Source organism: Ruditapes philippinarum, unplaced genomic scaffold (assembly GCF_026571515.1).
Source record: "Ruditapes philippinarum isolate M1 unplaced genomic scaffold, ASM2657151v2 ctg188_1_1_1_1, whole genome shotgun sequence".
Classification (NCBI taxonomy): Eukaryota; Metazoa; Mollusca; class Bivalvia; order Venerida; family Veneridae; genus Ruditapes; species Ruditapes philippinarum.
Window position 1 is genome coordinate 71,196 of NW_026853980.1, and position 14,117 is coordinate 85,312.

At 29.4% G+C, this 14,117-nt stretch overlaps 1 protein-coding gene across 3 annotated transcripts in view; it reads right to left on the reverse strand.

Moving 5' to 3' along the window:
* Positions 1-14,117, reverse strand: part of LOC132738606 (major facilitator superfamily domain-containing protein 4A-like) — a 75,368-nt gene that overhangs the window by 25,880 nt on the left and 35,371 nt on the right. Inside the window, exon 1 of one of the 3 annotated variants that reach the window (XM_060726148.1) lies at positions 6,085-6,335. The exons of the other annotated variants lie outside the window; for them this stretch is intronic. The gene's annotated coding sequence lies outside the window, so the exon portion shown is untranslated. Of the gene's footprint in view, positions 1-6,084; positions 6,336-14,117 lie in introns of those variants that run through there. 3 annotated transcript variants of the gene reach the window in all.

Sequence of the window (14,117 nt, forward strand, 5' to 3'; positions counted from 1 at the left end):
TAGGTTTTTCTCACCTCCTTGTAAAAGGTAATCACATCAATTATTTGTCATATCCATTATTTGTCATATCCATTATTTGTCATATCCATTTTTGTTACAAAACAATATTAATTCCTATAAATTACCTTCACGCTTTAATTTTCTGATAAAATAAAGACACATTCAAAACATAGCAAAGTCATTCCCCTTTTTCATTGGCTTTCTAATATTTATTACATCTGTTTATCTATAATAGCAAGATTTTTTACCAGTACAACTGGCATTGCAGGGAATGATAGATTCAATTAAATGTATGAATATTATGTACCATTCATAGTGTCTCGTTAAAACGGTTAATATTAAACTAGACTTTATTGATCGTGTGCGACAAATATTATATTATAATATCATAGTTACCTGGAAATTACAAACGACATACATATTATGTAGTATATCTGTGCTAAACAACATACAGTACTACCGGAACCATATATTGCTAAATATGTGTTTATTTGCATATCTTCATGTTGTATTTCTAACACCTGGTGTGGAAATAAAGCTGTCTGTCTGTCTGTCTGTCTGTCTGCCTGTCTGTCTGTTATGACTAAGCTAAATTGAACAATACATTATGTAACATGTTTCTCAATTTTATGAAAATTTTCCCCTTGACTTTGTTCGCATGCAAACAGCTTCTTGAGATACTTTATTACTGTGTTTTTGTATTTGTACGCCTGAAGCAATAATATTACATGATTGTTTTTTTGTAATATGTTCATTCTTCATGTAATAAAAGTCAACCATTATATCATTTCTACCTACGTCAATGACCTATAGATTTTATATATTATCCTTTTTTTAATTTGTCGATATATTAAAAAACAAGAATGAAGATCAAGGCAAGGGCAACGTTCACAGGATGCATCCCCCCAACGACATACCCAAGCAGCCCCTTAAGAATTTATAATGTCATTTAAGACAGTTTAGTCATATTTTGTTAAATATAATTCATTATAATTTCTATATGATTTACATTATATTCTCTTCGATTTAAATTTAAAAACGATATTATGATATTTTAGTTATCATATTAGTTATCATTATGATAATAGCCGGTCATAAATTTGAACGACATTGCATGATGATGAAATCATAAGCCCGCAATAGGTACAAATGGGTCGGGGAAGCATCCCCAGTGTACCTTCCAATTTCAATTTAGTATATATGGTATGCAAAAAAATATTATGATACATTTAAATCAAGCTAGTTATTATGATTTAAAAGGTCATTAAGATCTGTTGAAAAAATATATCTATTGATCGTTATGTTCTTTTATACAATCATAATGCAATTTGCCTTCAGAGTGATGGACTATTTCAAGAAGATTTTAAGAGGGTTCTAACTGTTCAAACATTTGTTATTTGTACAAGTAGAGTGGTTTCAGAGACGTTCGTTTAATTTGCATTAAACTATGAAAAAAGACCCATACTGGTACAATAGTGGGATGGAAAAACTTCGTTTTAATAGTCCCTTTTGTTGTTAATGTATAAATCATATAAATATATCGCATAGCTTGTGGACAGCATTATAAAAACAAATTAACTTTCTTATTTTCATTTTTTTACTTGGGGGTAAAAGAAATTTATGTAAAAGTATGACTTACATGTACGAGTATTACGATAAATTATGTTTGTTCCTTGTGTTTCAATATCAAGAACTTGTTCAAAGAAATGTTTATTACAGTAAATTAATTTTAAAAATTACAATACATTGTAACATGATCTTAGCATGTCTTAAGAGTTATGTATTTTAATATTTTCTCTATCTTTAATAACAGTTGGAAAAAGAACATAATAAAGTGATAAACCAAATTTTTATAATATAAATATTGAAACTGTAACATTGCTTTTACTTTGTTTCATTTCCTTGATATCGGTCAATAAATAATGTAAAACTTTCGTTATTTGTTATTCTATATCAGCAATAAATATTACCCTTTATTTGTAGATTGTGCCATAAAGGTATTATTATTATGCTATTTAGAATTTATACTTTTTTTAAAAGTACGCATAAGATGCGTGAAATTAACAGGTACCTTATAAACGCATTGAACTAATAAAAAGGCCTTCATTTATTTGTACGTTGTGGCAAAAAATCTATTTTTAAACATCTTAAAGTATAATAACAATAATGCATATCGGGCAAAGTGATACAATTGCGGCCATAAAAATTGCCAAAATGTTGCAATCTCGATTTTATCATTATCATCTTCACCATCACCATCAACATCATCATCATTATCATACAATATCAAAGGTTATCATGTGGCAGACTCTGTTTGATCATCATCATCCCGTCACAATTACCACCACCACCACCATCATTATCATCATCATCATTTTACTTGTTTTCCATTACTAAATTCAACCTGTGTGTATATATATTCTAATTTGTTATCCGTTTAGCATGAATTCACTTGGACTAGCCTTAAGAATCTATGAGGTCGTTTCAGACAGTTAAATCATATTTTGTTAAATATAAAGACTTATAATTTCTATATGATTTACATTATATTCTCTTCAATTTAAATTTACAAACGATATAATGATTTTTTAGAGAGCACGATCATATTAGTTATCATTATGGAAATAGCCGATCATAAATTTGAACGATTTAATGCAGTAACGAATATCCTTTATCAAATGGGAATCGTGATCGTTATAATCGAACTGTCTGTCAGTTAGTTTTTCATTCGCCTACAAATCAAACTGACGTGAGAATGGTAAAATTGTCCACATCTGATAAACAAATGATAGGTTGTGTCTTGCTTGGGCATGGACCATAGTATCTCCCATACCTTCAGAATTTAGTTTAAGAATGAAACGCAACATTTTTGTGAATTGAATAAGTTAAAGACCTTGGTTAAAATAACAACATTCTTAGAATAAAATTTAGAGCAGCATCTCTGATAATTTAATAATGTCACGGTAGAAAAGAAAAGTTAATTATAATCTAACTTACTGTCGTCCATGCAGTAAATCATGTATATACATTGTCTTTTAAAGTCAAAAACAACAACGGTGACCTGCTTGAAATGATAACACTTTGAGTATAAAAATGCAGTTATTTTATTCTAAATGTTTATCTGAAATTATACTATCTGATGTATCTTTTCAGAGCGAACAAAACCAGTTATACGTACAAATGCGCCAGTATATGGAATCAAATGCGGCAGAACATCGAACAAATACTTTAGATAAACAAGCTTTGAACATGCATGCAAAAAGTACCTTCCCCTACTAATATTATTGATTTATTTTGTATATCTTCCCATCGGGATATCAAAGGGTTGTTAAATACATAAAATGAAAAATGGAATATCGTATATTCATATCGTATATATATAGTTCATACGTTAATAGAACACACAGTGAATATATGGCTTTGATAAATGGATATTATTCTTTTTTTGATGAGCTTTCCAGAGCAAAAAAAAGTTTATATTCCTTCCAAAATAATATGATGTTCAATGATAACTATATTTAAATACAAGGCAAAGTGATTTCAATTCTAATTTTTATCCTAAATAAAGATAAAATAACTGCCTATATAATAATTCTCAATGTTAACTTATTCGTTCATGTGTCATATAATGTTGTTGTAAGAGTATTATGTCTTTTTAACTTAAGTTTTACTCTTGTATTGTCTATATAGTCTATATAGTCCAAAGGAAAAGGAGGATATATTTTTCATACCTCAAAATAGAGAGAAAAAAGCGAAATATGTAAAGAACGCTGTAAAAGGCAAATGGAAGCCAATAAGAATACATTTCATTATATAAAAAACACACGGCTAACAAACACATCAACAGATGCTTAGCGCATTAGAATGTTCATTATCTGATTAAATTAACCTACCCTGCAATGTGAATTCAATGATTAAAGCGTTAAATACAGCCCATTGTTCGTTTAGCCAATCAATAACATAAGCCGCAACAAAACCAAAAGTCTTTGTATGTCATATGATTCATCAGTGAATGTATGTTGAAACATTTGCTTTAGCAAATAAAAACGTATGGTCCAGGTTGTGCTGTTTAAATTTATATTTACCATATACAAACATTTTATTTTATTGACAATCATTGGTTGCACTTAACGTACTAAAGTGCAATTATCAGAATACTAAAGTACAATTATCAGAACTTTAGACAAATGATGTATGGAGAACAAAATACTAGATGATTGGTGTCTGCCATATAAAGAAGAATTTACAACAGAATTATACGATATCGACACAAATAATAGTAATAGTATATTAGTAGGATTTTATAACTGAATAAACAATTTTGATGTTGTCTGTCACATGTCTGTAAAGTAAGGAAGGTTTCAACAACTTGAGGGGCAAACACTTTAACACAAGCTGGCTTTACTTGCAAACTTTACAAACAATTTTACAAGATTAACGTTCCAAATAACATAACTATTTTAATAATGCCTTGCTTATGATGCTGGGGTTTTATTGAGGTTCAAAGTATTGGACCCTCAACATAAATTATGTAATGACATTTAATATTTGAATTACAAAACAATCTTTAAAAGCTGCCATACAGAACTTATCATGCGCTGTTGTGGGTACAGTAAGAGTCCTCGTATGCAATATAGTAAAGATTAAAACTAATGTGTCTAGTAATGGAATATAATGAAAGGTGGAAACTTGATTTTATACATAACAAAATACAGTCATATATGATAGACAGATACTAGGTCCTAAATGATACTATCCGAAATTACATGCATATGCTTCACAGAATGTATAAATAAATGAAAAATAAAAGACTTTTATCAATTAGTTACCGATATCTTGGCATGATAATCTTAAATATCATTTTGCCGTACAAAGCAGCTATAAATTCGACATTATGTTATTGTTGTTTAGATTTACGATCAATTGCAAAACATGATCATACAAATAAAATAAAATATGGATCACTGAGTTTTCTTTTCTTTTTCTTCCCTTTGAAAAATCACATACAACTGTATATATTGCGACTTCTATAATAATACTAGCTTGTACTGTCGAGCAAGTCAAAGTATGTAGCAATAATGAAATATTCTAGCCCACTTCAGAGGATTGCGCTACTGAAAAATTGATAAGTTGGCAGACATTCCCTTATTGTGAATGGTAAACCATCGTATTAGACGCTTTGAGGAATCCGAAGATACAGCAATCTTGCATTCAACGTACTGATGTTACTTCAAGTAAATTAGCCAATATCATTAAGGCATGGAAGCATATGCTATGGCGCACATAAGCTTTTTTCAAAGGGTTTATGCTGTTCTTTTCCCGAGTTGGTATTTTTACGGAGAAATGTCATGATTATCAACAAGGTTTTGATTTTCATATAAAATTTAGATCAATGAAACAATGTGGTTTATAAATATAAAAAAAACATAGTTTAATCGAGGACTAAAGATGTCTTGGAACACAACCAAACAGAAAACTGAAAAAGAGTTGCAGTTTTGCAATAGGTTGTATGAAGACTGCTACAAGTATTTACGGCACGATATGGCCAGTTATGTGTTGACGTGCCGTAAAAATAAAAAAAAACAACATTTAATGTACAACAATGTTATAAATAAGCCAGTTATTATAATCAATCAATACTATTTATAAAATATCATCAATATACGTTTATAAATATTATTTATAACCACTCTAGACAACAGCTTAATCTTCCTATTGATCTTTGAGCAGATGTTTAATAATATTTCATCTTAATTTGTTATAAATACTTAAACATATCAAAACAAAAAAGAACGTTTAAGGAGAAAATGATAAAGATTGATCTGGATTTTCGCTTTAAAAACTATGTTTGTAAACTAATAATAATCTTCGGGAAAATATGAATCAATCATTCGCTAGATATTTGTAGATAAATCTAATATCCAATATAATGTTTCGTTTATTTTAAACTATTTACATTTTTGACTCAAATATTATTTCTCTGTTCACCTCATACTTAACATTAACAGATTTTGCAGTAATATGCACATATTAAATCATTTGGAAAAAAAGTAAACACATATAACATTATTTAGAAACATTTACCTTATTTTTATCACTTTCCAGTTTAAGAACATGTAATCCTGTTTAATAAAATTGTATCTTTCACTGCAAAATAAATGCTTCTTAAGTTTGCAAAATCCCAGAATCCGTGTTTTTTGTTTGCAATAATTTCCTATCCCGCTTACATTTTATTATTCTTATTAACTCTCACTTTATCTATCGTGCTATGTTTGTCAGATTTCATATTGCCTCGTCTCCTTTTATAGCATAACAGTGATAAAACTAAACCGCTGGTATTTTCCAATTTCTAGTTTATACTCTAGGCAACAGATGGCTATGAAAGGACTTCAATCTATCGGATTTGTTCGCTAGTTGTAGTAAGAGAAAGCAATCTTCAATTGCCTGGACGGTCAATTAACTAATTTGCAAATAGTGTTCTCATTAAGGTGTAATGTCTAACTTAACTTTCTTACTGTCTTTCAAAAGGGCTTGACAAGGATTTAGAGATGACTTAAAAAGTGATTTTATTTTTATTAAACGTACGCCTTTTTTTACTGTCATAACAATAGTGAAATGTTTATGGGAATTCATTAAGCCTTTATGACAAAACGGAACTAAATTTTTTTCAAGATTTTTTGTTTCATTGGATGTATGTATAAACCAATAGCTTGTGTTTAAAATTTCAGATCATTTGCTCACTCCGTTTTTCCAGAATAAATATTTTTATTGTGAAACATGACCCAAAATTGAAAAGCGTTGCAAGGCAAAGTGACACAATGAAAAAAAACAAGCACATTTGTAGTTTATTCTACATTTAATTTATTGCTTTTCCTAGTTTTCAAACAATTCTCCTACGTTTACAGACATGACTGTATTCAATGTATAAACTCGGGTCATTGTCTGTTCTTTCGGTTTAACACAATTACAAAGCACAGAACTTTACATTGAACGCATTCCATGTATATTAGCCTCCAGGGAAAAGCAAATAACTCTCTGTTATAGACTAAGATTTGTATTTTGTTAAAATATTTATTGAAATCAATATCTAAAGTTCGAGTGAAGCACGCTCACGAACGCATGCACTGCACGCACACACGCACGCACGCACATACAAACATTCAAAGACATATCACACATGATCTAATTTAAAACAACATAATCATTCCCGTTAATGATTCAAACATTTCCTTTTTCTTGTGGAAAATAAAGATACTTTCAGACAAAGCGCTTAATGATCTACATAATTTGTATAAAAGACATTGTCACGTGACTAGTCTTTGTCATATGGTTTTTATGCGCATGAAGTGATACGCTATACTTCACACTGTAAGTACTTCAATAATTTTCATTCTCAAAGAAATCTTAGTAATAGCAGATCAAAGATTAAAGTAACATTTTGTTATTTGTTAAGATCACTTCATAACAATAACTTATATATATGTGTGCAGTTTTTTAGGTGGTGTGCGCAGTGTAAAATGATGCAATAAGAATGGAAAATGATACAAGAACTTAAGTTTCATTTATAATGCCACTTAATGGCAAAGAACCTATTATGTGTTAGTGTCTTGATTTGGAACATGACTCTCTAGTCATATCAATGAAAATCTATAATGTAATAACAATTTAGTAATATTTACTATTTCAAAATATATGATACTATTTTCAACAAGAGCATTACGCAAAAATATAGTTTAGTTTAATCAAAAACCGACAAAAGTAAGACGTTAATTTATATAGAAATGCTGTCTAGTCCAGAAATAGACAATTCAATAACAGATATATGCACTCGATCTCTCCTTGAGTGATTCTTTGTAACGATATTGTATTGAAACATCTCAGCGTTAAAACTACTTTAACACTTACTAATATCAGTCTTCATGTAACGTGTATACATACTAACATATGAAATTCTTATTGCTTGAAACAATGATTTAGAAATTATAGACTAAATAAAGACAAAAAATAAACCTCCATAAAATTAACTCTGACATTTCTTTTTTCTTTCTTTTCATGATGTTTGGTATGTTAGAAATGCCCAAAAGTATATTGTATATGCAGATATGCCATTAAACTAAGTCTGTCACTGTTATCATCATGCACGAGTAAGATGTTTTACTTAAATGCCAATACACTGAAATTGTTATACTCGACCATGAATAAGATGATAGAGAGAAAGGCCTTATTAAATAGAACAATTTGATTTTTTAATCATCTGCTTGTTACAATAATTCTTATAACGGTATGAAACACAAAACATATATGTTTTACTTATGCATACAAGACTGTTGGTATCTGGGCCATAAAACTTCCTATTTTGAACATTAAGTTTGTTATTGTTATATTTTTTCAACGTTATAATTGTTTGTTAGACTTAATTGCTCGCCAACTACAATACTTATTATACACATATCCTTTTATTGCCTGTTCTTTCACAGATAACCAATTTATGTAAATATAAAGACATAAAAGATGCAAAAAGGTACAGAGGCGAAAATGAATCGTTGACCCCTATGAACGTAGAGCAGACTAACTGACTTCCAATATCAAATTGAAACAGATGGTTCTGAAAAGCACAACAGTTTCTCTTGATATACTCTGTAATTATAGCTCGTGGAATGATTGGAATGAAGACGACTCAGTTGTAGCTAATAACGGTGTGTCTAGAACACAACCATAATGGTAATGATGTCCTTTACCTAAGGCCTTTAAAATATAATGTGATGTGAATATGTTTAATAAATAAAACAAAGAGTAAGAATATTTAATTTTTTTTTTAGAAATGACCTGAAAAAGAAGAATATGTTGCAAGCAATGACAACAACTAGTGTGATAGAATCTGTTAATGAAAGATAAGGAAAACTGCTACATCTTCAACCTCCCCTCCAAGGCACCGGCATTTGCGGTATTCAATTTTCAATACATTATTATTATGTGCTGGATTCATGATCCCGAAAGACACTAGCATTGGAGTTAAGTATACACATATAAATACATTTTTTTTTAAATTCAACAGCAGTTTCCAGTTTTTTTTCATGAACGTACGAGTAATTTTGATAGCAAGAACATTAATATCACATTTCTCTTTTAGAAATCTGATAAATGAGTTTATTGTTTTCAAAATCTTAATCATTTCTGCACCTGCAGGTAATGTATTGACCTTTTGTCTTAAACTGGGTTTGAAAGGTATAACTTACCTACTTTAGATTCAGAATTGTGTGTTTGACTTATCATTGCCTCTAATAAAAGAAAACTGTCTGAATATAAGTACAGACAAAGATTTGTACAACAATGCAAAATAAACTGTACAGAGGTTGACAGACCGCTAACATAATTATGTTTAACAACCAGAACAAACATTGTATTGTCAAATCAATATTTTCTAATTAAAAACATCCTTCAGTTTACTCACTTAATAAATTCAACGCAAACGAATGAGAATATTATTTGAAAGATTATCTAGAAGTATCCATTTTTATAAGTTTATATATATATAATAGATCAAAATACACAAAACAAACAAATTTAAAGTACATTTAACCTAAATGATGACTAAATCTTTAATAGTGAACAATTTAATGACACGGTCAACTAATATAGAATGACTTCTTCCCTTTTCCAGCTTCCAGCAGTATTCAATGTTTAAATGCCCAAGATGAACACATTTTTGTGTTACATTTTTCTTCATGCAAACATTGCCAAAAGAAATTTACTGCTAAACATTATATAAAACATGAAATCCGGATCCATTAACTTTCAGACATTTATTTCAAGTGAAGTCAATGGCTTCTATATATTTATATAAACGTAAGAAAACGATCGTTTCAAGTAAAATAACTCTTACATTGTAAAATTCTTCGCCCAATTACACAGATATAAACTTGTCCGTTAAGTATTCATTACCGTAAAAAGTACAATAATTAAATATTCATAGACATACCAGATCATTAAGCTTATGATGTTTTTTTAATATTTACTCTACATTCAATATCATATAGAAAACTATAAAGTCGAAAACGATATAATAGATTTAGGAATAAATCTAGAAAACCTGAACACATTGCTGTCTCTTTATTTGCCCTATGTTCCCCGATACTTTTTAAATGTTGGTTTATTGCGTTTGGTAACAAATTCGTTAGATAAGTTTTTGTTTGCGCTTTTATTTATACTGACCGCCTAGACGAATCCATATATCAAAATTGAATGGAGACGTTTTTATATTGTAACAGTCTGTCATGGATAAGAATATATATGATGCAATCACGAATATCCATTAGGAAACGGTGACCACGATCGCTTTCATCAAACTGTGTATCAGATATTCTTCATTCGTATAAGAACCAACTTGATGAAGGATGTTGACTAACGTTGATAGTATAAAATGTATTCATCCTTCATCCTAACACAGGAATTGTTTATTTGAGTCCTGTCCTAACAGGATTGTATATCTAAGTTTACCTTTAGAAAGCTTACTTTTCCTACATTGTTTATAAAAAGAAACTCTCAAATAGATTTTACGATATTATATTATAGTTGACAACGTCATATTTACAAATGTAACAGTTATGAAAACCGTGTATGCATTGATGTGGAGTGTAGTGGTTTGGACCTGGATTAGTCCTCTTAATTTTCACAGGTCCTCATATCTTGTCAAAATGAGCAAAAATTCATACAAAACAATGCATTACGAAACGGCAGAAAACTACTTTGAAGACACATGTTTTCTTTCTTTTTTCTCTTTTTTTATATTCTTATTTTTTTGGTTCCCTTTTTTGTGGTCTTTTGCTTCTTCCTTTCTTAAGTTAAATTGTTGCATTCTCTTTGAATTATAGAAAACAAAACCTTTATAGATGCAAGAATTACCTTCCTCTTATAACATTATATTATTTCAGTTTCCTTTGGATATAGTTATAATGACATAATACACTAATAAACTATCTATTTTTCATTTGGTTTATACGTAATGAGAATACACAGAGGGTATATGGTTTCAATAAACGGATATTAATATCGATTGACGAACTTCTAGGAGTAAAATGATACATGCTTTATACAGTCATTCAGAAAAACCATGTTGAACCTGTCAAAAGGATTTGAAACAAAATATCTAAAGTGTCTTTTAGAAAAAGATCAATAAGGCACACAAAACAGGTCTGAAATGACAGTTCATCTTAGTATTATGTGTGATTACGCCTTGTGCGGTTATAAAATACGTCTCAAAATACGTTTTGATATTGAAAACAGATAAACATCTAGGAATTACGTAGTGCATTTTGTTGTTTTATACAAAATAAATCATTGCAATAACTGTATTTTTCTTAAACAGTTTATAACAAAATGTCTTATGTCTCATTCTTTAGATAGAGTAACTTAATAGCACTCAATGCTTTATAAACTCACTTGTCCCACTCTTTGAACTTATCGGTACTGATTTTATACTTTAAAACGAAGGAAATACCGAGCAGATGTCAATATCTAGTTTCCTCAAAATAAACTTCAAATGTGAAAAGGTTGTTTAAGGGATTTGTTTGGTTTTACGGCGCACGAAAGCAATATAGGTACACGTGATAAATTTTGAAATAAAGACAATTTCACCTCTTAGCTTTTAGCGATATACAGTTCAGTACAAAGTGATAATTTCAATAAATAAATCATCTTTTTGTTGAATAAAATTCATGTTAAATGGTTTATAAATGTTATTCAAACAGTTGTTTCAATGATCCCAATCGCTTATGATAACCTCCTACTCCAGAATACATATAATAGTAAACATTAGAATGGGTCTCCAAATTAAGACCGACTCGATAATAAGACCACTTTTACCAGGACCCCAAAGTGGTCTCAATAGCGAGACTTTACTGTATATAAAATGCTTGAAAATCAAGGGTTAGACCTACAGAGCATTGATTCATTAATTTTAATATTATGTCCAAAGAAATGGTATGTGAAAATGGAAAGCAAATGAAGAAGTTGACTACACATTCTAGTAAATAGAATAATATGTTTTTACAAATGTTTATAACTTTAATATGTTGAAATATCTGAAAACATATTGCAATATAAAATCGAAAGATAAAATATTGCGATATTCAATATATTGCGATAAATTGCATAACCCTTTTCTAAATTAATCATTGCATGTTGATTATGAAATGTACATATACGGACATATATCACAGAGTTATAATCATATTTGATCCGAAGCTATCTAGAAACACAATTATAAATATATCAACTAATAAGCATTTTCACAAGTCTTATTAAACGATTTATAGGCCCTATAAACATATTGATTTCACTCATTTTATGAACAAGAAACCAATAAACATAAAGCTATCAAATTGTTTTGAAATAATTTACACATTTATAATTAATTTTGGAAAAATAAAAACAAAAGCAACAACAATAAAACATTCTCATAAAGAAGCATCTTGCATAGAAAATAATTGAAAAATTGTCATGATCGTACTTTTTGCATATTAAAGTCTATTAAATCAATTTCTAAACACATTATACATGACCATTTATTGTTTGGTGTGAAACCGCGTTTCAGAAAATGTCTTTTGGATTTTGTCCATGTTCTTTAGTTGTTGTTAATGATGTTTTGTTTTGTTTTTATATCTTTAAAGAAATTCCTTTTCATGCAACTTTAACTCTGCCTCTATTGCTTCTTTTTTTATCACGTTTTTACATTTCCTAGCATCCTTAAGTAGCAAATCAGCCGTAAAGCTTAACTGTTGGTATTTTTCAATTTCTATTTTATACTCTATTTATACATTCGCAACAGATGGCTATAAAAGAGCATGCGTCTATCGGATTTGTTCGCTAGGTTTTGTAAGATAAAACTTTCTTCACTTGCCTCTAATCTGCAAATAGCACATTCACTACAAATCTTAATTAACATTCCTAATGTTTGGTTAATTGGTTTGACAGCGTTTCTTATAGTAACAAATATATGATAATACATAGTTAATTGTGCAATATATGCTGTGCCTTTTTATTTTGTTTCTCTCTACATTATTGTACATGTAAGACATGCTTACTTTGCTTTTTGATTTTGTATTGTAATTATTATTTATGCGGACAAGGTGCTATGCTCAATTCCGAAAAATTAAATAAGTATTAAGCTGTATTCTACATTCATTTTATTTGAAGCAATAAACTAAGTTAAAATGTTCGCAATATGTTCTTAAAGTATGCTTCTCCAAGTTTCAAACCAATGCTTATATTATCAGACATGTTTTGCATATTGAAACACAGAGTCACAGAGTCTGCGCTACATGTTTTAGATCTTTTCTGACTGAATAACACACTCATGAAGCAAATAATTGCACATTGATAACACTTGCCGAGTCTATTAGGCTGCAGAGAAAAAATAATACCACTATCTCATAGCCTACGATTTGTATGTGGGTTAAATTATTCATTAAAATCAATATCCAGGTTTGAAATTACATTTCTTGGTGTTACCAACACACATCTTAGACATCCTATTGTCAGACACTGTTGCATTTCTAGAAATAACCCGATTATTACATTTCTCTACTGGATGATAGTGGTATTTGCAAACAAATCACTAATGATCTATAAAACTAGCTGATCTGTTAATTGTTGTATAAGAATTTTTCACATGACTTGTTTATTCATTCTATGGCTTGTTTGAGTATCAAAAACATTTCCTGCCTATGAAAACCGGTTGATTACATGTTCAGAATTATCTAGGAAAATATAAAGAAATAGAAATATCAAAGATTTATTTGTGTCATTATTTGCGCAGTACAAGGCACTCAATTGAAAAAGGAAACATGTGGAAAACTAAGAATTAACCCATGCTAAATATGTTAAAAATGAGTCAACTTGAAATGAATCGCTTGTTGAAGCGAAGAGGTTTGACGTTACTATACAGATGGTAATATTATCATATATATCAAAATGAGTATATACATATCTTACATTTCAAACAATATAAAATCTTTTGCTTTAGACAAAGATTTGTGCATTTATACACCGCATATAATGACAATATTTGGACATCAATTTTGCAAATTCAACTCTTCAGTCGCAATGAGAACATAAAA